Here is a 23,237-nt window from a genome sequence, read left to right as displayed (position 1 = left end):
ATTACCTAGCAGTGGGATTGCTGGGTTGTATGGCAGTTCTATCTGTAGTTGTTTGAGGAACCTCTATCCTGTTTTCCATAATTGCTTCACTAGTTTACAGTCCCACCAACAGTGCAAAAGTGTTCCCCTTTCTCTGCATCCTCGCCAGCGTTTGTAATTCTCTGTCTTTTTGATTATGGCCGATCTAACTGGGGTGGGATGATATCTCAATGTGGTTTCAATTTGCATTTCCCTGATGTTTAGTGATGTTGAACATTTTTTTTCATGTGTCTTTTGGCCATTTGTATATCTTTGTTTGAGAAATGCCTGTTCAGCTCCTTTGCCCATTTATTAATCGGGTTACTTGTTTTTTTACTGTTAAGTTGTTTGAGTTCCTTGTATATTCTGGATGTTAAAGACTTAAGTGTAAGACTTTGAAGCTATAAAACTCCTAAAAGAAAACATAGGGGAAGCACTTCAGAAAGAAGGACTGTTGCCAAGACTTTATGAATAAGACCCCAAAATCACATGCAACCAAAGAAAAACCAAACAAATAGGATTCTACGAAACTAAAAAGCTTCTGCACAGTAAAAGAAACAATGAAGAGAGTGAAAAAACCTATAGAATGGGAGAAAACATTTGCAAATTTTGCTGTTGAATTTTACATTTTATAAAGGTAACAAAAATACAGAAAGCAGTTCTGTGAAGCTAAAGGAAAAGACTTAGACTGGAAGTTTTCTTCAGCTTTCCACTTTAATGACTGAAGATACCACACAGGCTTGTGCGATGTCATTATATTCACACGTTCTCTTTAGGAGTGTGTCTGTTAGTTTTAAGCTGGAGACGCTTTGCGGTCCCTGTTGGGAAGGCGAGGCAGAGAGAGGAATTTGGATGCAGCTTTCTAAGCTGTTTTCCTGAAATACCACACCATTCCACAGCGGATAGAAACGGTGTTGCGCATTTCCAAAACCAGATCCATAGTTCTTTCACTGCAGTTCCTTTTTTTGCAGGAAATATGAAAATGTTCTTCTAGATTTACAGTATCTGGGATTATCTACAAAGACAACCTAATATCTCTGTAACCTGGAGCCATTCTTTGAAGTTGGCTGGTCTGTAACCTTCCCCTTTCACCTAGATTTGTTTTCCATGCTATATCCAATTTCCCAATTACTGTTACTCCCTGAATGATGCCTGCCTTTTCTGCAAATTCCTTCTTGGGCTTTAGGTGGTATAAGTGCTGGCATGTATTCATTGGCTGCAAATATGCCCTTGACCCACATTCTCTAGCTTGGTTGACTGAATTTAATTCTGTTACGTTGTACATAATAGACAGCTCCAATGAACCTTTCTCCATAAACATGGGTGAGATTGTAATAATTGGAATTTGGCCTCCAAGAAATACTTCATCAGTCTCTGTGCATTGTCAAATTTGGTTTTTGCATCCAATGGTTTGAGAACTTGGAATCTGAAGTTTTCTAAAATACATTTTTTCTCCACCCTGGGTTGTATAACTCACAGCACACACTGAGGTGTGTGTTCCAACGTCCTTTCCTTCATGGTGAACGGCATCATCAGTACAACAATCGGGTTTAAGTTCAGCTGCTGCTGCCTTGGAGGCTGAAAGATTTAGATGCTGAGAACTTGTCTGAAGATCACCTTTTACCAATCTATCTTTTACAACTTGATTCCTATCATTAAGAACACTGATATAACTGGAAAAGGTCTCTCCCAAAAATATGTTCCTAAAATTTTGTGGTAACATCAGCATCTCTCCCAACATTAAACTTTCTGCACCATTTACAGTTGAAGGATCATGTCTCATCAGTTGGTTAAAGAGACCTACAAGTAGGTCTTTGACTTCACAAGTTACTGGGAACACTGGTGAATAAAGTGGGTGCAGTCAACCGGGAGGATTCACTTCATTTTGCCCGCTGCCTTCAACCCACTGCCTATGGGGGCTGAAGAGGTTCAACCTGGACGATAAGAAAATAAAAAAGTGCGTTTGGGAAGACCAGGCATCAAATGCACTCCCAACAGCTTCTCTGTGCTGGTGATACCTTAAATTCTTTTTTTTTACTATGTTCTTTAAGGACCCAACACTTTTTTTTTTTTACCAAAGCCATCTCTTGTCTCTGAGCAACGTATACATTAAATACTCTTTTCCATATACAATCACACATTGTGACTTCAAGAAACCACTGCTTGGAAACAATACACAGGCTCCCAAATGCCTACAACATTGTGGGAGTGAAAAAGCTTCTTATCTTAGTGTTAACTGAGATTTACAGTTACTCCCAGGAATTCAGCCCATCTTTAAGCAGATTTTTTTTCTTTAGCAACTCTCTGCCCCCAGCCTGAGGCCCCCTCTGGCAGGAGGTGCAGAGATAGCTTAGGGGAAATATCTGGGGTCTGCCCATTTCAGGAGGGGCTGCATTGGTCACCAGCAGGAGACTCTCTTCCTGGTTCAGTGCTCTGAGTCCCTGCTCCTCTCTGAGCAACGGCTTTATGGTCCAGAGCTTCCTTCTTGCTACAGCAAGGGTTGAGGGCACAGGGCCCCACTGACTGCAGCTGGGTCTCTTGTGACCATTTTGCTTCCTCCCATCAGGACTTTGCATGGGGTTTCCATTCAGCTGCCTTGACCAAAGCCCAGTGCTGGCCACGGGAAGACAAGGATATCTCCAGGGAGTGCTCATGGTGGGGGGGGGAGGAAAGAGCCTGTGTGAGGCCACTGTGACCCTGTGGAAGACATGGCTCCCTGGAAACAGCAGCTCTGGTTTTTCTGCTTGTGTTTCTTCATCAAAAGGGCACAGTGCAAGACACAGAGCTTGTTTTTCTGGTTACAACACGGCGACTGTCCTCCTCACATCTTGCTGGGTGGCAAAATGCTTCATTTGTCCCTCTTCTTTTCCTTCTTTTGGAGTTGGCTGATCCCCATGGCTGTGTGTTTCCACTGCTGCCAGGACGCAGAAGTCCCTGTGACAGCATGCTTGCTTTATCTTCCATCTGCACAGGAAAGCCCCCACCAAACCTGCTCCTTAATCCACCCTGGGCATCTCCAGCTGGCTGGCTGACAGGAACTCAAACACAGGCTGTCCCAAAAGGAAATGTTCATCTTCCCCTAAGCAATCTGCTCTTTCCACCACATAAGCCAGAGCTCCTGGCATCTGCCTCTTATCCTTTTCCCTCCTTCCTGGCCATAACCTACTTTTCTCAACATAGTTGAGTATAACTGTTGATTGGGAAGAAATCCATGATATAGGACGCTAGGAAAGGCACTCACATTAGCTCATAGAGATTCCTAGGAGCTCGAATTGATAAATCTAACAGATACTCAGTGGTCCAACCAGACTTTGAGGGAAGAAGGAATTGGAAGAGAAGATCAAAGAGAAAAACAGGGAAGAGAAAAGAAAAAGGCAGAACTGGGCATTAGCCTCAAGATGCGTTTGAACTGGATGCAGTTGAGTTTCTGGGATTGCTTGGAGGGTGGGGAGTTGTTTTATTACTGAGGAGCCCCTAATGAAAGGCTCCCGTCTTTATGGACCTGGCGGGCTGGGGGAAGGACTAGGAGTAAAAAAGTACAGAGTCAGAGTAGAGAAGATATCTCAGCCAAGGTCCCCTGATGAGGAGGCCTCCAATATGGAGGTGAATTATGAGTGTAGGCATGGCATGTGTTCATCCATGCAAAAATTTAGGTATTTGCACCAAAACTTCCTGTGCTTGTGACTTGTTGAATTTTGTTTTATTTTCTTAGTGTAGCTACCCAAACTCCTAGGGATGGGATACAAAAAATATGGTAATTATTTGTAATGATACTGGAAAATATCTAAATGTAAGATGGCTATGGAACTGAAACTAGAATGTCATAATCAGATTGTATCTTTGACTTTTGTGGGCTGATTCTTGAGGAACCTGGTACAGTCAATACAATGAAAGATATATAAGCTATGGAGGTTGTTCTATGTACACTTTCTGGGTGGAAGTTTTAAAATTATTTTAAATTATTTTACCTGGCACATATATAATTTTGGGTAGACCAATTGATAAAACAAAACTTTCCAATTCTCAATGGTTTGGTACAAGCACAGTGAGACTTTATTTCTTGCTCATGTCACAGTTCAATGTGCTTTAGCTGTGGCCATTGGGAAGTGGGGGGTGGAGCTTAGTCTGCCTTGTCCCGTCATTTGGGGACCCCGGTTTCCTCCAAGATGTGGGTCTTTTATCTCCTGAGGTTTTGCCCTGTTTGTATGTGGCCAGCAGAAAAGAAAAGACAGATCATGAGAGAGGTTTTAAGGGGCCAGACCTGGAAGTGGTGTTCATCAATTCCACCCTCACTCCACTGACCCCACTCAGCTCACGTCCCACCTAACTGCACAGATGGCTGAGAAATGTAGCCCAGCTCATGTCCAGGAGAAAAAGGAAATGGAGTTTGGTGAACACAGAACGGTCTCTGCCATAGCACATTTCTTAGGTAACTTTGGATATTAATTTGATTCTCTTTTTTTGATGGTCTTGGTTAATTTAAGGTATTATGGGACAACAGGGCTAAGGTAATATGTATGTATCCCTGTTCCTATGAGAAACCAGAGCTCAGCACTAGAGATGCCCTGCATAGGGAAACACACAGGGACAAAAGTGAAGAAAAATTGAAAGAAGAGAAAGCAAATTCAAATATAGAGTTGAAGTGGAGGAAATTAGACGGTGACTTTAAGAAAAACTTCAAGAGCTAGTATTTTCTGTGGCATTCTCCTGTTCATTTTTTTCTTTTGGCAAGTGTATGAGATTTTGTCTTTCAATGACACTCGGTGCTCTGTACCTTCAGGCTCTTTAATGTTTCCCTGGGAAGAGATCTGGGTTTCTCTTTTCGGATGGTTGGTACTCAAATGATGCTCCAGAGCAGGTAATGTCTCCATCTACACACTTTGAAGTTAGTTCCAGGAAGCTGAGCCAAGAGTCAAAAACAGGCACAGTTCTGTTTGTTTATCCAGGAGATTACCAGACAGTTCTTATGGGGAAGGTGGATTATTTTTAACAGTGTGGGACAATGTAAAATGACACATGTAAAAGGAGGGGGGCCATGGAGTAACGTGTCTGATGCTTGCTGTGAGCTCATTGGTGGCTGGTGCTGGAGACTGGCCCTAAGGCTGACAGTGCTGCCAATCATCAGGTTACATGGGTGTGGGCCTATTACTGGAGAGCCGGGCCAGATATAGGTGTGGGTTGGATCCCAGCTGTTCTGAGCATGGATGTAAGGGAAGTGAGGTTGTGTCCCAAGTCCCTACAGGGAAGTGGAAGCTCATCTTGCTTCTCCTAGAAGTTGAAGCATTGAGCCCTGGGGACAGATCTCACATCCCCGCAGGAGGGCATGCGGGCATGTCCACAAGACACTGTATGGAATCCCCTCGATCCAGATGCCACTTTGCATCCAGATGCCCATTTGCAGCTGGCTCTGTTGAAATGCATGTGCCCCACACGTGCACTCCCACCTGGGGGAATACAGAGGTGGACCCAGTGCAAGGACATTAGGGACAGGGCATCTAGGAAGCTTCCTGCATGCTGTGGCAGATTAGATGCACGGGGGAGAGTATATTTAGAGGAGTCAACAAGTTACAGAATGTTCCCAAAGTAGGCTGTGTCTGTTCCTGCCTAGAGGAATGGGTGCTTTAAAGGACATCACTCCTGACATCCCAAAAGGCCCTGAAATGCAGTGGAAAAAAAAGAGAATTTACTTTCTCATCTGGAAAGCAGCCTACCTTTACAATGGACAACAAAGCACTTAAAAAACCATTGTGAAAAATGGCAGGGGCTGTGAGCTACGCAGAGCGAAGGGACAAAGAAACAGGTCAAAGCCCTCTCTGCAGCGGTGGGGAGAAAGCTTCCGGATACAGCAGTTGGGCTGGATGGGAGCTGTCCCTCTGCAGAAGAGCTTTGGGCGCTGATTACACAGCACGATAAGAGAAATGACGTTAGTGAGAATATCATTATTATTTTGTTGGTGTTATATGTTTGTGCACAGCAATATGAGGAAAAATGCAATGAAAGGATAGAGGGGAGGAATCATTGCATCTGGGCTCCTTTTCTAGACAGATGAAAAGTTTAGAATGTCACTTGTCAAAAATGAGAGTGTTGGACAGAATGATTTATGTCAGAGTGGACATAAATCTCAGGTTTAGGACGAGGGACATGCATCAGCTTTTGCCAGTGGACACAGGAGCTGACTGAGCCAGTTAGGTAGAAACCAGCAGACCTCAAGGGGAGGAGCAGGGAGACCTGGAGGATGAGGGGGAGAAAAGAAGACAGCCCTGGTGGGATGGTGGCAATGGTTTGCCTTCTGCTGGTGGCCAAGGACACAGTGGAAATCAGACCAAGTCCCAGAGTTAATGGCCCCAGTGGAGGCTGCCCTGGGCACAAACGGCTCTCCGTTGTCCCGGCAACAGGCTCCCATTCCACCACCCGAGCATTAAAATGAGGCTAAACAAAGTCAGGAAGTGAATTGTAATTAGGAGCAGGGCCCCAAGTGGTGTGGGTGGTTCTACTTTGGGGGTGGGGGTGCTGCCTGGGCACAGGAATTTGGGATGGTTTGTGCTTTGTGTGTCATGAAGAATGTGTCATGAAGGTTCTGAGCCCAGAGTCCAGAGAGAGGGGACCCCTCCTGGGAGCTGCTGGCCTGGGGTTCTCCTAGGGGCTCTGATAGAGGCCTTGGAATAAGTTTCCAGATCGCTTTTGTGTGGTTGGAAGGAAAACTGGCATTTGAGGAACCTAGGCTGGGCAAAGGGGGTGCGAGTGCTCTCCAGGTGCTCTGGGTAGCACGTGGAACAATCCAGAAGGCTTCTGCTTTTCCCTTTCCTCCCTCACCCACAGGGGTTTGGCCCCTTCAGAGGTGGGAAGGGCTGGGGTCAGCTCCTGCCTCTTCCCACTGCAGTTCACCCTCCACACTCCCACCTGAAGGGGCTTTACTCCTCTGTGTAAGACCTACCAGTGGGTCCCAGTTCTCAGAGAATAAAGGTCAAACTCCTTGTCCCAGTTGTAGCTTCCTTCCAGATCTGGCCCAGCTTCCCGGCACCCTCTCTGGGCACCTGACTCTGCACCACCAGCTCTGCCTGGCAACCCACACTGCTGGCCCTTCTGGCCTGGGCTGCTCCAATCTTCCAGGTCTTTGCATTTTCTTTCCCTGTCATTCTCACTGTTCTCACGAGATTCATTCCAAGTGTGACCTGACCCATCCCCTCCTGTTGGAACTGGCCACCTCCTCCTTTGGGTAGGGCAAGGACACAGCCGGGTTTCAGGAAGTGCAGGATCCAGGTGCCTGGACGCTGTCAAGGCCCTCCCTGGCTCCTTGCTCTTTGCTGTCTGCTGGTCAGCTCCACTCTCTCCCTGCGGTGGGGTATTCCACCTCGGGGGAAACACGCCTGCCCACTGTTCCTGGCTTACTTCTCACAGCTTCTGTCTTAGGGAAGCCTCATTCATTCTCTTTCTCAACCTCAATTTGAAAAGTCTTAGGAAAGAATTCTGATTGGCTTTGCTTGAGTCAGCTGTCCATCTCTGACTCTATCAGCTGTGGTCAAGGGCAAAGTTTATTATTATTATTAATATTGTCTAAATATGAATTATCTTTCTTATTAACTACCCCTCCCTGTGAATTCATGCTGGACTAGTAGCCAACTAAAACCTTCACGCCTTTTCTGTATAACTTGCCACCAGGTTAATTCATAGAAAATCAAGTTTGCTGAATGTTCAATTGTCAACTTGCCACATTTACTAACGAAACACAATAAAATAAAACTGGGTAGTTTTCCCTTTGTCTTCATAGAAATGTTTTGAGGAATATTTAATTTGTATTTGCTCTAAGCTCTCTGTTGCCAAAGCCAGAGGCTGAACAGAGATAAAGGGTGGGGAGCAGAGAGCCCCAGAGGAAAAGGAGGGAAGACCAGAAAATAGAACAGTATGTTCATAAGAACGTATCCATGAGGCTATCGCCTTAAGACAACATAGTCATTAAATATAATTAATTCATCCAAAATATATTCAAGAAAAATATATTCATAATGAATATTCCTGAGTATAAATAATTCCTTTGGGTATATTCTGCTTATGAATAAATAATATATTAATGAGGAATATATCTGTAGGAATCTGTATATTCAAAATAACCTTATAAATATATTTTCCTTGGGCCCCTGAGTCTTTTCCCTCTCCACCCCTAAGTCTCATTAACTTACTCATTCTTTTGTTTCTTTAACCTAAATAGCCTCAGTGCCTTTGACTTTTCTTCCTAGACGTAGCTTCTAGGTCTTTCATCAGTTTGCATGTCTTTTTGTCATACATTATTAGTTTTTCCACATTTTTCTTGCAGACTGGCTCCGGGTCAGGCCAAGGCAGCACTATGTAAATAAGTAGACAGTCATCTCCTTAAACATGATGATGGAGACAAAGCAGGCTTCTAAAATAAATCTTGCCTTGGGTTGTCTCATGATCTCGGCGTCAACATCTCATTCCACAGGTAAGAACAGTACATTTAGATTTAATTCAATAACTAATGTATAACTTGCCCACAAAGAAAGGTCAAAAAGCATGGTAAATTGCACTAGAAAATGTACAACCATTTTTAGCTTTATGATGTAACTTGTAATCAACAATTATAACTTCTATTTTTACTCACCAGTGAAAATGGGACTACTCTGGAATTCGGTATCCCTCTCACTGTGTAAACTTTCCTATAAAATCCTTCCAGTTTGTAATAGACTTTGGAGCACTTTCCAACCCTGCTGGTGTGTGGTTCCTGGGTCTATCCTCACGTTTGGCACCGAAGAAACTTCTCTAAAACTCTTGCCTCAAAAGCCTTAATTTCGGTTCACCAACATACACCCCACACTTCTATTAATCATCATTGTAATCATTGTTATTATTAATATGAGTTCATGGTGGAATCGCAGTAGATAAAACCCCTCACCCCTTGTCCACATAACTTGCCACTAGCCTGGGGGAAAGATTCTTGAAAAATAAAAATGAGACTCCACCTCTGTGTCCTAAGCCCTTATCTTTAAGTGGGAAGCAAGGACCTAATATCTGCCATCATTTGAAAATGAGAGTTTGAACTACTGATGTTTTAAAATTGTTTCAGAAGCATTGGGTACTTTTACAAAGTTGGTCAATAGTTATAATATTTGTAGCACGCGCTTGATGCCAATTTTATGTCAATCTTAGCACCACATCTTCGTGGCTTGCATTTGTGTATGATTATTCGCTACATTTGTGCAGTCCCCTATTTATTAAATCACATCATGGCACCAGCAGAGTCCTCTGCGGTAAGTTCTGTAACTTAATGAGATTTTTATTTAACCATAGAAAAGGAAAGCATATTATACCTCCAGACAGTGTTTTCACCTGAACTTGAAAGCGTTTCCCATCACAGTCTAGGACCGGAGTGTGCTTTCAACCTGCTTAATTCATTCTGACTGTTGTAGCTCAAGGCATGTGTTAGAATTAGCCTTTAAATACTGATTTAATCTCTGGCTTAATTACATCGCTCTTCGCCCTGAAGCTCTTAATTCTTGATTGCATACTAAAAAGTGACAAAGCTTCAGGAAACAAAAAATACATCTATTTCATATTTAAAAAAGAAGCACAGTGACAGCAGGAGGAATTATGCATGGACTGAGTTGGGTGGCGCTAGGCAGGTGCTGACACACGGACTGAGCAACTGAAGAGGTTCCGGTGTCCCCAGCTCCACAGATCTGGTCACGAGCAGACAGGCCTGCCCTAAAGGGAAGACGGGAAGAATATTAGAAACTAGCTTCGCTTCCAGTCTCTGTCCCTCTGACACTCAGGTTCATCATCTGCACAAAGTGTGGATAATAGCAGTTTGTATTTACCAAGAGCTTGCTCTGTTCCAAGAGCTGCTATTCTATGCACTTTAGTCATTCAATCTTTGAGGTGTAAAAATTACTATTCCCATTTTAGATATGGGGAAACTGAGGCCACTGAGAGGTTAAGTAACAGCCCAAGGTCACACACACATCCAGCAAGTGGTGGAACCTGGATTTGAACCCAGAAGTCTGGCCCCATAATCCACACTCTTAACCTCATGCTGTACGGCCTGGGACCAGTCACACTGCTCCATCCATCTTAGAAGGGAATCAAATGTGTGATTGTCTTTGTGCTGGGTGAACATTTTGCAAGCTCAGAAGCTCCCTGGTGTTCTTAGTAGAACCACCCACTGCCTGATGTCCAGTGCCCTCCTGGGAGGCTGCTGGACCCAGCTGTGTGTGCAGCTGGGCTTGCCCCTCCAGCCATAGGATCTTCAGGAAATCACTCAATCTCTGTGATCCTCAGCTTTTATGTCTGTAAAATGGACATTATTATCTCAAATACTTCTCCAGGAAGCTGTGAGGTGGAAACAAAGCAATGAATGTTTGGAGTACCAAGAATAACTGTAGAGGGCTGATAATGGTTGCTACCATTTACTGAGTACTAACTATGTGCAGGGACTCACATGGGCCCTTTATATGGGGGATCTCATTTGGGCTCACTGGAGCCCTAGACAGTGAGTACTGTTGGGAACCCAATTTTGCAGACCAGGAAACAGTCTCAGAGAGGTAAGTGATTCACCCAGCATCACACAGCCAGGAAGGACTAGAACATTTGAGCTTGTGTCTTTAGCCCCTGGCATGCTGCTCCCATCACAGACCTCCCGGAACTCTGCACGGACAGGGTTGGCTGTTTGGGGTCTGTGATCCTGAGTGGCTGAGCTCAGGGAGAGCTGCTCTGGACACCATACCTCTCTTGGGCACAAAGATAATTAACAAGGCAAGACACAGGATTATGTGGCAGAAAATGTGAGTTATACTCATGGAATTAAATCAGAGAATGTGTTAATGCTGCTGGACCATGTCTCAAGGCTCATGGGATGGCAGGGAGGGCTTGGAACTGAATACGGCCAGATAACCTCACTGCAAGCTCACTCATTGCTCTTAGGCTCATTTCATTCTTTCAACATTTCAGGGAAACCAGAACCCACCCACTCTCTGCTCCAAGCCAAACTCCTCCTTCACAGCAGTTGTGTCTGCTTTGGCTGAAAGGCCATTTTGAGTGAAAAGGGGAAGGTGAACAGACAGTGTACACAATTCTTTCTCCTGTGAAATCAATGCTCTGCCTTCAAAGAATTGAAGGGAAAAAAAGCAAAGGTTGAATTTATAAAGCAGACATGATACTGTCTCAGTCTACCTCCAGGGAAAACTTTTTCTTGTCTTATCTCAACTGGCTGGAACAAACATCATGTCCTATGGGTATGTTATTGCTCGCAGCTGGCTTCGACTCATTCTGGAAGTTGTCTGGTCTCCGTCATCTAGATTTAATTTAGCCAGAACTTACAGAATACTGTAGGGAATGGGAGAAGGATAAATTGCTGTAGCTGGCTGGTCTCACGGGGCAATTAAGCGAAACCAATAAAACCCGAGAGAAAGATAAAGCACTAAATGCAAGTGAGAGCCAGACTGCAGGATCTGGAGGCGACAGGCTTGGGAGGGGTCAGGAAGCAGGAGAGGTCAGTGTGGTTTTGCCATAGGAGAAGTCGTCCATTTTTTTCTTGGTTCTCTAAAATAAACAGGATTTTTGAAAGATGAAAATGAGGATGCCCTTGACTTGGCGGGGGTGAGCACAGCCTAGGCCAGGGCATGGGGTTGGGAATACACAAAGCTGACCTCTGGCAGGGAGCTCTTTTCTTTGTTTTTATTATGGTGTGTGCCCAGCCAGCATGGTTTTCCTGTTTGAATGACTAGAAGTGTCATAAAGGTCTGGGAAACCAGTTCAAGTCTGTTACTCTTTCAAGTGGTCATCAGTGTCAAAAGAACACCCTCAACACTGATGAAAAGCCACCAGACTGCACGTTCTAGAGAACTGAGGGACCATGGCCTGGCTTTGCTACTGAATAGCTGGGTGACCTTGGCCTGTCCTTCAGCCTGGCCTCAGCCGCCTCCTCTGTGAAAATTCCTTTTGCCTTCAAAGTCCATGGTTGTCGTCCTCCCTGGGCTCCTGGGGAAGTGTCTGGGTCCTGTGGATGAATTCTGCACCAGCCAAGGCACTGCAGCGTCCAGGTGTGGCTAAGTTCTCTCTTCACAACCTCCTCCAACCAAAAGGAGTTTCACATGAATTTCAACCTGAAATTACTGGGTCCGCAAGAATCGCGTCTGCTTGCCCCATGCCCACCTGGATGCTAGACTCAGCCCGTTTTGCATCCAGTCTTTACTTTCCCCAATATCAAGTGGCAAGTGCACTGGTGAAAGGTGTCGGCTTTACCAGAGGTTTGGCGGGAGATGGAGCAGAGCTTTATCTCTCATAAACCTCCCTTGAGATGTCTCTGTTCTTTCTCCGCAAGACCTTGTTCATCTCCTCCCATGTCTTCATCCTATTCTCTCCATAGGATAACTTCTCTCCTTCCTTTCTGTTTATCTATCTACCCGCACCCCAGTTGAGCAAACAAAGAATTATTTGGGAGGTGTCCCTCTCCTTAAAATGCAGACAGGTTATAAATAATAAATCATTTCCCCCATGACACAGAAATCAGGTGAGAGAAGCAGGGTGGAGGTGCGGTGAGACTGGAGAAACGGTGTGAAGTCAAGAGCGCAGCTTGTGCCTGGACATGGGCGTTGGAGCCCTGTGCACACAAATGACACGGCTTAGGGGAAGTGCTGTGCACAGGCCACTAGCTGTCTCCAGTAGTCACTGTCTCTTTCTTCCGTAAGGAACAGAATCGGTGTTAGGCTTATGGCTGCATTCCCAAGCCTCTCCTGCAGCAAGGGATGGCTGTGTGGGTTGTGGGCAGAAGGAGGGTCTCGTTTCTGGGTCTTTCCACAGTAAGGATTGGGAGTATGCTTCCCTGGTCCTCTAACTCTTTCCTTCTGCCAACGGGGTGATGAGAACTAGACCCGGAGATGGAAATCACACGTTGAGGGTGGCATTGCCCCTGCCAGCCCTAGACACCTACCTCTGGGCTGTTTCATGAAGGAAAAGAAATGTTTCTCTTATTGAAGCCACTGTGTATTTGGGGTGTCTTAGCAAAGGAGCTGAGCCTGGACTCAAATGCAGCAACTACTCCTGTACTAAGACAGAGAGATGCTGTCTATACAATTTATCCCATCCACACCAATATGAAGTGTCGCCTTTATCACAGGCTGTGCTGTCTCCTTTGGAATGCAAAGCATCAGTTAAAAGCAATGAATTAGAAATACATGTTGCAAAATAGACAGCCCTTAAAAGCATAGTATTGAATGAAAAAGTGATTACTCAGAACAAGATTTATGACACAATAGCATTTATGTAAATTAAGCTTCTTTCCAAGCCCATACTACTTCATTTCAAGGATATAAATATGTGTATTTATATATGCATATTCAAGGACATATACAAAATCATTAAGTGTCCAAGGAGGGGGCTAAAGGAAGACAAAAGCACATTTACAAGAGAGGGGCCTTGTGCAGACAGATGGTGACAATGGGCATGAATGGAGGAGTAGGGCTGACTCCCCACCTGAAGTTAACGCACATGCACACACATGCCCCACATACATGCACACCCGTGCTGTGGGGAACAGAAATAAGGGAGGATCTGGGTGACCAAAATGCTGTCTAGGATCCATGGCACGGGTGAGACATTTCCAATGGAAAAACCAGGATCAGGTCAGGGCAAACACTAAACAGATTTAGATATTTTCAGGGCCTGATTTTTGGCTTGAGCTTCATAAAGGGCTTTTCTTTAATGATCGTGCTGTGTCTGCTCAGATGTGGAAAGAGAAAAGCAATTCTGAGCCCCACTGAAGGCAAGATGGGGACGCTTCTGGCACCGCACTTCTTAAACTGGATGGGGGCCCCAGTCACCTGGATCATGTTAAAAGCAGATCCTGATTTAGGAGCTCTGGACTGGGGCCTGAGATTCTCGTTCCTAACTCCCAAGTGATGCTGATGATGCAGGAACATGGACCATGCTTGGAGAAGTGAGCCGCTGAAATATTGAAGCCCATTTTTACTAGGCCAGGAAATAGGATTAAAAAAAAAAAATAAAAAGGAAGAAATGGAAGCAAGAAGGTCCAATGTTCCTCCAGAATTGTCAAGTGCTCAAACACTTGATTTATGACAAAATGGTTCCCAGGAAAACACCATATTGCCTTGTATTCTCTGTTTTCTCCTTTGTTAATGAAGATACTTGCATAAGAAATATCTCAGGGAACTCTCTAGGTGTATTTAAGTTTGTGGATTTGATGTAAGAAAACCCCCATCACATCTATTAATGATATTCATGAAATTTACAATATGAAAGAAAGGTAGCTGGGGAAGCAGTAGACAGACTACTATAAAAAATGTTTTTAAAAATCTTGCATACAAAAGCATCATTGTAACAAGCAGAGCCTTCACGTGGCTGGAAAACGCCTAAAGAGTGTGAGTTCATAATTGTTCTGACTGGAGCTAGTCAATCACAAGAATCGAACAAAACACTGCTTACTACGTCTGTGATGACTGCCTGTGATGACACAGCCTCATTTTCCTTGCAGTGCTTAAAGCCTGAGTGGAAACACTGTTGGGGGTACACACAGACCAAATTATTTCCCTGTTGGATTCTCCCTTCAGTGAATTGTGAATCCAAGGGCCAGAGGTTATTTCCTGGATGTGTAGAAAGCCCAGATCTGTGGAGGGAAAAGCCAAGGTGAGGCTGAAAAGGATGTCTGGGTACATCAGATAGAAAGTGGGCCACCTTTTTCAAAGGTGGAACTGGGGGAGGAGGTATCATTCAGCTATGTGCAGAGAAGTGGTGTCATCCATGTGTGTGGACAGATGATGCATCCCGGAGTGTGGCTAGTTGACAGGAATATCTCTGGGCCACCATTTCTGACTCCTGGATTATCAGAGCTTGTAGAGACCTCAAGGATTGTCTAGTTCTCTTTCCGTGGCCTGCTTTACAGGTGAGGAAATGGAGATTCTGTGTTGGGGAGGGCTTGCTCTGGGCGACTTGGATGATTCTTGTCGGTGCGGGGATTCACACCAGGTGTGCTGGTTTGCAGGCCTGAGAGCATTACTGTCTTCCCGTAGCCCTCTTCAAGCTGTCTTTGTCCTCCCCATCCCCCCAACTGCCTCCTACAGGGGTCTGGCTGGAGGTCCCCAGCCTGTCCTATTGATCTCAGCTGTTCCAGGGGTCCAGTGACTTAGATTTTGACCTCTGACATTTCCTGAGCCATGGAATGGTGAGCTTAACTGAAGTCTCCCATGGGCATCTAAACAGATTAAAATAGAGGTCCCTCTGCCTGGCCAGAGCCATGTGGAAAGCAGTGCTTCAGCTGATGCATGCACTTTACACAGGTCCCACTGGGCGAGCCGATGTCTGTCCCAGGAGAGTTTGTTCTTCCCAGCAGCCACCAGGAGGCCCTGGTTGGCAACGCACTGTGTAAGAACACAGGCACTTGCTGTGCCCATGGGAGCTCTAGACAAGTGTGAGAGCTCATCAGAAGAAAGGGGGACATGCAGGGAAGACCAAGTTTGGGGGGACACGGGGGTCTTTGCCACCATCCCCATGAAGGATGCTGCTTGGTTTGACAGCAGTGTTTCTTCCCACACTCACCTGACTGTTGTAAGAAAGCCTGCGATCTATAATGAGCTCTTACAATTCATTAAGCGAAAGAGAGTGGCCTGCAGTGCTAGTGAGTATGAATTGGGTCATATCTTGTGACTCATAAATTTCTCTTTGGAAACCCTCCCCAAGTAGAAACATGGAAACATGCCTATTGTATGTAGTGAGGGTTGAAATAGCAAAAAATCACAAACAAGCTCATTAATACTACTTCTTTTCTATATATTCAGATGTGTGTATCTAAGCACCAGGAAAGTTTTAGAAGGACAAGTGTAACCTCTGAGGGAGGGACTGGCATTGAGGGCAGAGGTCAAAGGGGACTTCAGGTTTATCTGCTTTTTATTAAACAGGAGAATGTGTTCATAGCTACTTATGTCATTAAAAATTATTTAAAAAGTAAAGGATAGACTCTAGAGAGAGCACCGAGCTAGTTCAATACAGTTGTCTCCCAATATCTGTCATGTAGGGAGGGAGGGAGGCTGAAGCCAGCTGCTGGTTTCTCCAGGCAGGAGGGCAGGCTGGGGTTGGCAGCTGCTTTGTGCCCCAGCTGGCATCTCAGTCACTTCAGGCAGAAGAGGCTAGGACTACATGGATTCACCACCCAAGGGCAGCCTGTAGGATAGTGTTCCTTACCCCGAGTATGCAGCAAAATAACTCATGGTGTTGGTTACAAATTTGTTTTCCTAGGCCTCGTCTTCAGCAGTTCTGGTTTAGCGAGTCTGTCTTGTGGTCCAGCGGTCTGCATTTTTAATTGAAAGGCACCAGAATTGACTCTGATGAAGGTGGTCTTTGGTCCACACTCAGAGGATGATAGTCCTTTCCTGTTATTTACCCTTTGCTGAGACATGGCCTCATGGTCTCCTTAAGGATGAAAGCCAGGGCTGTTCCACTGGTGACGAAGGCCCGCTTGCCAAGATAATACACAGGGAGGACACATTATCTTAGACGTTCAAACGGCCAAATGGCCTTCCCTGAATGTCATGTGTGTGTGTGTGTGTGTGTGTGTGTATGTGTGTGTGTGTACACAGGTGTGCATGACACATTTGAAAAATATCTTGAGGACTATTCCAGTTCTGCACTTTGTCTAAAAAAGGAAACAGAAAAGGGTCCCCTCATGCCAGATAATGACACCAGGACAAACTAGAATGTGTCTAGGTAATAATTCAGAAGTAGGCAGAACGAAATGTGGTTTGGGTTCATTAATGGTTTTTTGGGAGACATAATGGAAACCCAAATGAGGGGCTTCTGCAAGATTAAGGTCCCCATCTAAATGTGACTCCAAAGAGCGCCTCATCACTAAATGCCACAACGCAGATGATAGATGATTTTACCATCTGGAAAAGCCATTTCTAGTTGATAATGAAGAAGGTTGAAATGAAAATGGGTAAACAAATGGCTTTGTTCCTGCCTTGGGGAAATAATGTAATGGAAATGGGTTTCAAGTGTTTTGTTTTGGTCTCTGTACTTATTTATTTAATTATATATTTGTGTAAATTTTCTACTTCTAATAGAGTAAGCTGAGATACACCATCCACACTGCTATTGTCTGAGTATTGATAAGAGACCAATAAAAAGTTAACAAATGAAGACATACTGAGATCCTGAATTGGGCAGGCTGGCCAAGCCTTGTGTCTTGTAGGGGAGTGTTTGCACAGAGTGTCACCAGAGAAGGTCCCTGGCTGAGAACTGGATTTCGAGGGGTACAGTGAGGTCCAGAGACAGTCACAGAGGGCTGCCTGTGACCAGAGATCCCAGATAAGCTGAGGGAGGGACTTGACCTGTGGTTAAATCCTTTAGGGGAGCCCAGTGACTCAGCCTGCCTGAGCCTCCCCTCCTACCTGGATAATTGCATCAAAAATAGGCCCCGTTGTCAGCATCATCTGTAGGCTGTTGAGGATATTATTAAAGACATAAATTTCAAAATTAAATGAGACAATCAGAAGAGAGGAGGAAGGGGTAGTGCTAGGCAGTAATTGTACCCTGGGCCTTACAGGGATGCAGGAGATTGCTGAGAGCCCCTCCCCCAGGAAGAAATGATGCTGAGCAGGTGGCTGGGGAAAGCAGGACACAAAGCATCAGCCTGCAGAACATTTTGGTGATTCAGAAGACGTAAGGAACACCTCTCGTCATTCATTTCATGCCATCTGAGCACTTAACACATGGAAATTCATAATGGGACCAAATTGTTTTGTATGTTGTACACAAACACAGAAAGGGAGACACGTTTAAGCAACATGCACAATGTTGATATGGTTGAATAAAAAATGTTATGAACACTTTAAAGGCTATTGTGCATTTAAATAAATAGGATTTATAAGAGTGAACACAATTCTCATATACCAAAGCCATGAGTTAATTCCCCAGAGATCATTAATGTCTCCCTTTCATAGCATGTGGTGGTAGCATTTATCATGGTTCATACACCTTAGTGATTTTGGTGGACTTCTTTCTCACTGGACTGCAAATTTCTAGACAATAATGTCCTTTTTTTTTTTTTTTTTTTGATCTTTGATTTTTCCTACAATATCTGGCTCTGGACTTTGTATGCCTGGTAAACAATGATTACATGACTCAGACTGAAAAACAGCACATTCTTTTCACTGCAAAGGCTGCCTTGTGGATTAACGTTCAAGTGGAAGAGGTAGGAACCTCCTTGACAAGAGGAGGACAAAAGGGTTACCCAAGAGGAGCCGCCCTTTCTATGCAGGAGCTGTGTTCCGTCACTAGGTCTTCTCAACATCCCCCAGAGGTAGGCATTTCATATAACTTTTAATTTTTATTATTTTAATTTTATTACCTACAATATTGTATTTTCCAAAACTGAGATTCTTCCAGGATAAGGCATTTGCCCAACGACTTGCATTTAATAGTGGCAGAGTTGTCGCTCAAGCCCAAGAGTTGCGTTCATGCCTTCCTTTGGCTTAGGCCTTTGTGACAAGTTCTCTCCTCCATGTGGTAATTGACTTTGGCTCATCTAAGGGTTTTCTTCTTTTTGAAAACATCATCTTTCTCTATTTGCCCTGCTGCTGTTTTAGGAAAGAGTGGGAGGACTGCGTGGGAAATGAAATGTTTTCGAAAAACAGTTCTGGGGTCAAGGTGTCTGAAGAGAGCTGCCTACGAAGGCTGGAAGAATCTTCATATTAGGGGCTGGCCGGTTAGCTTAGTTGGTTAGAGCGCAGCCTTGTAACACCAAGGTCAAGGGTTTGGTTCCCTGTACTGGCCAGCTGCAAAACAAACAAACAAAACCACAGAAGTAATCTTCAAAGGCATGTACAACAGAGAAAAAAATTGAAAAAAGAAAAAAAAATGAATTATTTCCAAGAAGAGTACTTTGTGAATGTCAGAAGTTCTGTATTAGTGTAAGGCGGTGATTCTCAACCAGGGTGGTGTTGCCTCCTACCCTCTTGGGATAGTTGGCAATGTCTGGGGACATTTTTGGTTGTCACACTGGATGTGTGTGCTACTGGCACTTAGAGGATAGAAGTCAGGGATGCTGCTAAACATCCTACAATGCCCACGATAACCCCCCACAACACAGAATTATCTGGCTCCAAATGTCAACAGTGCCTACAGAAAAAACCCTCGTATAAGGTGTGGCTGTATTTCTTTCTTTCTTTCTTTTTTCTTTTTTTTGTATTGCTTTCTTTCTTATATCTTTGGAAGTTAGCTTTATTTTTGGGCATTATTTCTCATAAAGTAGAACACATGTAATTACATATATAAGGATACTTCAAGAAGTTCTTGGAAAAATGGAATTAAAAGATAATACAAATCTTTCCATGAACTTTTTGAAGTACCCTTGTATTAGGGAAGGCTAAATGAATGCAATATAAAATATACATAACACCTTTTATAGTTCTTTCTTTTTTTACACTTTCATTCAAAATGATGGAGAAGCAGGTAGAAAATTAAGAGAGCATGTGGGTCTCTTAATAGCTTTTGGTATTTAAAATTGGCATCATTTCTATTAAAATTGGATAATGGGGTATAGTGGACATTTGTCATAACTCATGGATACAAATCTGCTTATATGCAGGAGAAATTCCTCATTATCTTCCCAAAGTGAAAGTCAGAGCCCAGTTCTCAGCATACTTTGCAGTTAGAACTCAGGTGTGGGATCCAGGCTCTGCCACTTGCGTGAGAAATCAGTGACCTGATGAAATAGGGACTCCATTTTGCTGGAGAGGGTGACAGCAGAGGTGTTTGGCTTTTGGGAACAGGGATGGCTGCAAGATTGAGTTGCTACTGCAGAAGTGGCATTGGAAGTGACAGTGTGGCAGTGGCAGCACCATCGCAGGTGGAGTGTGGGGGTGAAGGTTTCTGCAGGAGGGCATGGGTTTGGAAGGTTGGCCTTGGTGTTCATCCTCCCCCACCCGGATCTCCCAACAATTACATGGGCACCTTCCCACCCCCAGCCCATAGCAAGAAGATTGACTCTTTGTCTGCCATGGCACACACTTTTTTAGAGAAGCTTTTATATTTCATTTCAATTTTACAAATTGATCACCTTTTCAGTGTGTGCTGGGAGGGGGGACTTTGTGTTTGCGTGAGAGCATCTTTTAATTTCCTTAAGTGTTTGGACAATAAGACGTGTCCAGAGATGGGCACAGGGATAGTCACCTCAGGTTGATGTAAATGTGCCGATCAGTAAGGCGTGCTTGTGTGTTGCTCTATTCTTAATACCGATGATTATTTTAGTTGAGTGGGTAATTCATGTACAAACCATGATCCTAAAACAATAGAAGTTATTGAAAGAAACAGCTATAATGAGATATGTAAGTCTGAGAAAAACTGGAGATCAAGAGTCTCAGAAATTGTTAATTTACTAAAGCCACAGGGCTTTTCGGTTTTAAGATTGGGTTTCCTAGAGTGGCAGCACCCTGGGGTTGTCTCCACAGTCCCCTCAGTCAGCTGTCTCTTTCTGCTTCTGCCCTTGACAGTGAACCCTTTGAGAGCAGGGAGTGTCTTACTCACCTTTCTCTCATTCAAGCAAGGCACCTTGTCCAGGGCTTGTCAAATAATAAATATTTAACAAATAGTGGTTGAACTGGCATGTTCATTATTCCCTTTTCTCATGTGGCAGGAAGGGGTTTTCTATCCCACCCCAACTCCTCTGTTCCTCTCGGGGGCTTACCTCTCCTGGGGAGGTAGCCTCTAGTCAGGGTGGCTGAAGGCAGAGAAGAGACAAGACTTTGCTAGTTTAGGACAAAATTATGCTATTAGAAGGAGTCTATGATATAAAAGAAAGGTGCATTTGTCTTGTACCTTTTCTGTTATGATGTTGTGCCAGGAATGGTTATCTCTGCTCCCCTGGAGTCCATTAAAAGTCTGCCTGGTAGGTAACTAGTGAAAAAAATAATGGGCTGCTTTATTCCATCCTCTAAACTCCATATGTGAGCAAGACTATCTAAGAATAAGTTTTCTTTCTAGAAAAATTCTGCATGTCTCAGCCTTCCAGAGTTAAGGGCATAGTCAAGAGCTTTCCCACAGCTTGGTTAGAGAAAGCCCAAAGGCTGCCTAGACATCCATTACAAAAGGCTGGGGCCCAGCATGGACCCCAGATTAAAACAAGGCAGAAGCAGGATGCATTGCCCCATGCCACTTCAGTGATGCTCCGGGTTAGAGGACACAAGGCCATCCAGGACTGGACTCATGTTTGATTTTTGACAGGATAAGAAGAAGAGTCCAGCCAAAGAAAGACCATTACTGCTCAGAAGAATAGCTTCAAAGTCTTCACTCTGTGTTTGGGCAAAGCTGAGCTGGAAAGTTAAAACATGAGTAGTGAGAGAATGGCAGAGCTTGGAGTGATGATTAATGTGTCTGGAGTCTGATGAAAATCACTTGCTCAAAGTCACCTAATGGAAACACATGGGGTTTTCTTCACTTTACATGAGATGTCATGTCGATTCTTACACTGCCCCCAATAGGCTGTTCTCTGCTCGAGGTAGCCAGCCCTGCCATGCTGCCTGCCACGGCCAGGCAGTGAGTTGCAGAGGCTTCTAGGGCTGGTGCATGGCTCAGCCTGAGGAGCCAAGGAGGCACCTGGATCTTGGAACACACACCAGATGGGCTTTGAAGACAAAACTTACTTCTGAGGGAGCTCCTGCCCTGCTATCTCCTGAACTTAGACAAGTTTCAAACAATTGCTCTCTTTCTACTTGTAATTAAAAACAACCTCTAGTGATTTTCCATGAGTTTGGGCTAATTACAGTATATCAGCATGAACTTAGCTGGCATCAAATCTTCAAATCCCTTTAGTCAAGCTTCCATGACCCCTAACTGCAGTCATTACTTCCGTCATCTCTGTCTTCTGTTTCCACATCATGTCACCTGTTGTCATCATTAGCAAGACCATCCCCTGAAATTCACATGGCCCAAGGTTTTATCTCCTACACAGGATAAAAGCAGGGTACATTTTGGGTGAAGCATAACCATCTGTTTAACTTAAACATGATAAAGTTAGAGTTGTAGCTGAATTTTATAGAGCTTCCTTTAATAAGCCAAGAGGGTGGGGAGTGTTTTTATATTTATTCAATCCCATTTGAACCTGCTTGTGTAATTTCAGTCTATGCAGGTGCATCTGTCATTCATTCATAGGCAATAAGTTATAGCAGTTGAGTGGTTTGGCTCCAGAATTAGGCAGATCTAAGTTGAAATTCTAGTCCTACTGCTTATTAGCTGTGCCATTATGGTTAGTTACTTAGCCTTGATGAGCCAGTTTCCTCATCTGTAAAATGGGCATAATAATAGTTTTGAGGCCTTTAGGTGTTGACAAGATTGTCTTATTACTTTCACCATTATTTATTAATGATATTGACCAGAGCGATTGTTCTATTTATAAGGCCCAACTACATCTCAAATCCTTTTTCATCTACTTTACCACAATTTCTTCTGCTTAAGATATTTTGAAGAAAAAGAGTGCCTCTGCTCTTGGGTAAATACAACTGTATTAGTCTGTTTTGTGTTGCTATAACAGAATACCTGAGACTGGGTAATTTATAAAGAACAGAGGTTTATTTGGCTTATGATTCTGGGACAGCTGCATCTGGCACGGGCCTCATACTGCTTCTACTCATGGTGGAAAGTGGCAGGCAGCCGACGGGTACAAGCAGATCACATGGTGAGAGGAAGCAAGAGAGAGAGGGGGGAGGTGCCAGGGTATTTTAAGCAGCCAGCTCTTGCAGGAACTAATAGAGTGAAAAATCACTCAGGCCCCTCTCCCCCAGGGAGAGGATTAATCCATTCATAAGGGATTTGCCCCCATGACTCAAACTGTCACACTGGGGATCAGATTTCCATGAGTTCTGGGAGAATAATACATCCAAACTCCATCAACTACCCTGCTGGTGAACATGATGAGAAAAATTAACGGGCAAGGGATTAGGCAGGCACAGATTGTATCTTATTTGGAGCCTTTTAGTGTTTTTTTTTTTTTTTTTTTTTTTTTTTTTTTTTAATGTCATACTGGTTTTAGCTAAATTGAGTCTAACTCAGGGAGTGTGGGTTTAGGATGAATACTGGTGCATAAAATTGATTGCTTTTGTTCCAGTGTTGACTTTTTCTCCTGTATGACTGACTCACTTGAATTTGGAGGGTGGAATCATTGCTACTTTTTTTTTTGCTAGTTTGAAATATCTGCAGCCACAGAG

The 23,237-nt window shown here is 44.1% G+C and overlaps 1 pseudogene; it reads right to left on the bottom strand.

Moving 5' to 3' along the window:
• Positions 1-719: 719 nt before the first annotated feature.
• On the bottom strand, positions 720-23,192 carry LOC134381806 (trafficking protein particle complex subunit 13-like; annotated as a pseudogene).
• Positions 23,193-23,237: the final 45 nt, after the last annotated feature.

Source organism: Cynocephalus volans, chromosome 7 (assembly GCF_027409185.1).
Source record: "Cynocephalus volans isolate mCynVol1 chromosome 7, mCynVol1.pri, whole genome shotgun sequence".
Classification (NCBI taxonomy): Eukaryota; Metazoa; Chordata; class Mammalia; order Dermoptera; family Cynocephalidae; genus Cynocephalus; species Cynocephalus volans.
The sequence above is the reverse complement of the archived record's forward strand: the minus strand, read 5'-3'. Positions and strand labels throughout refer to the sequence as shown.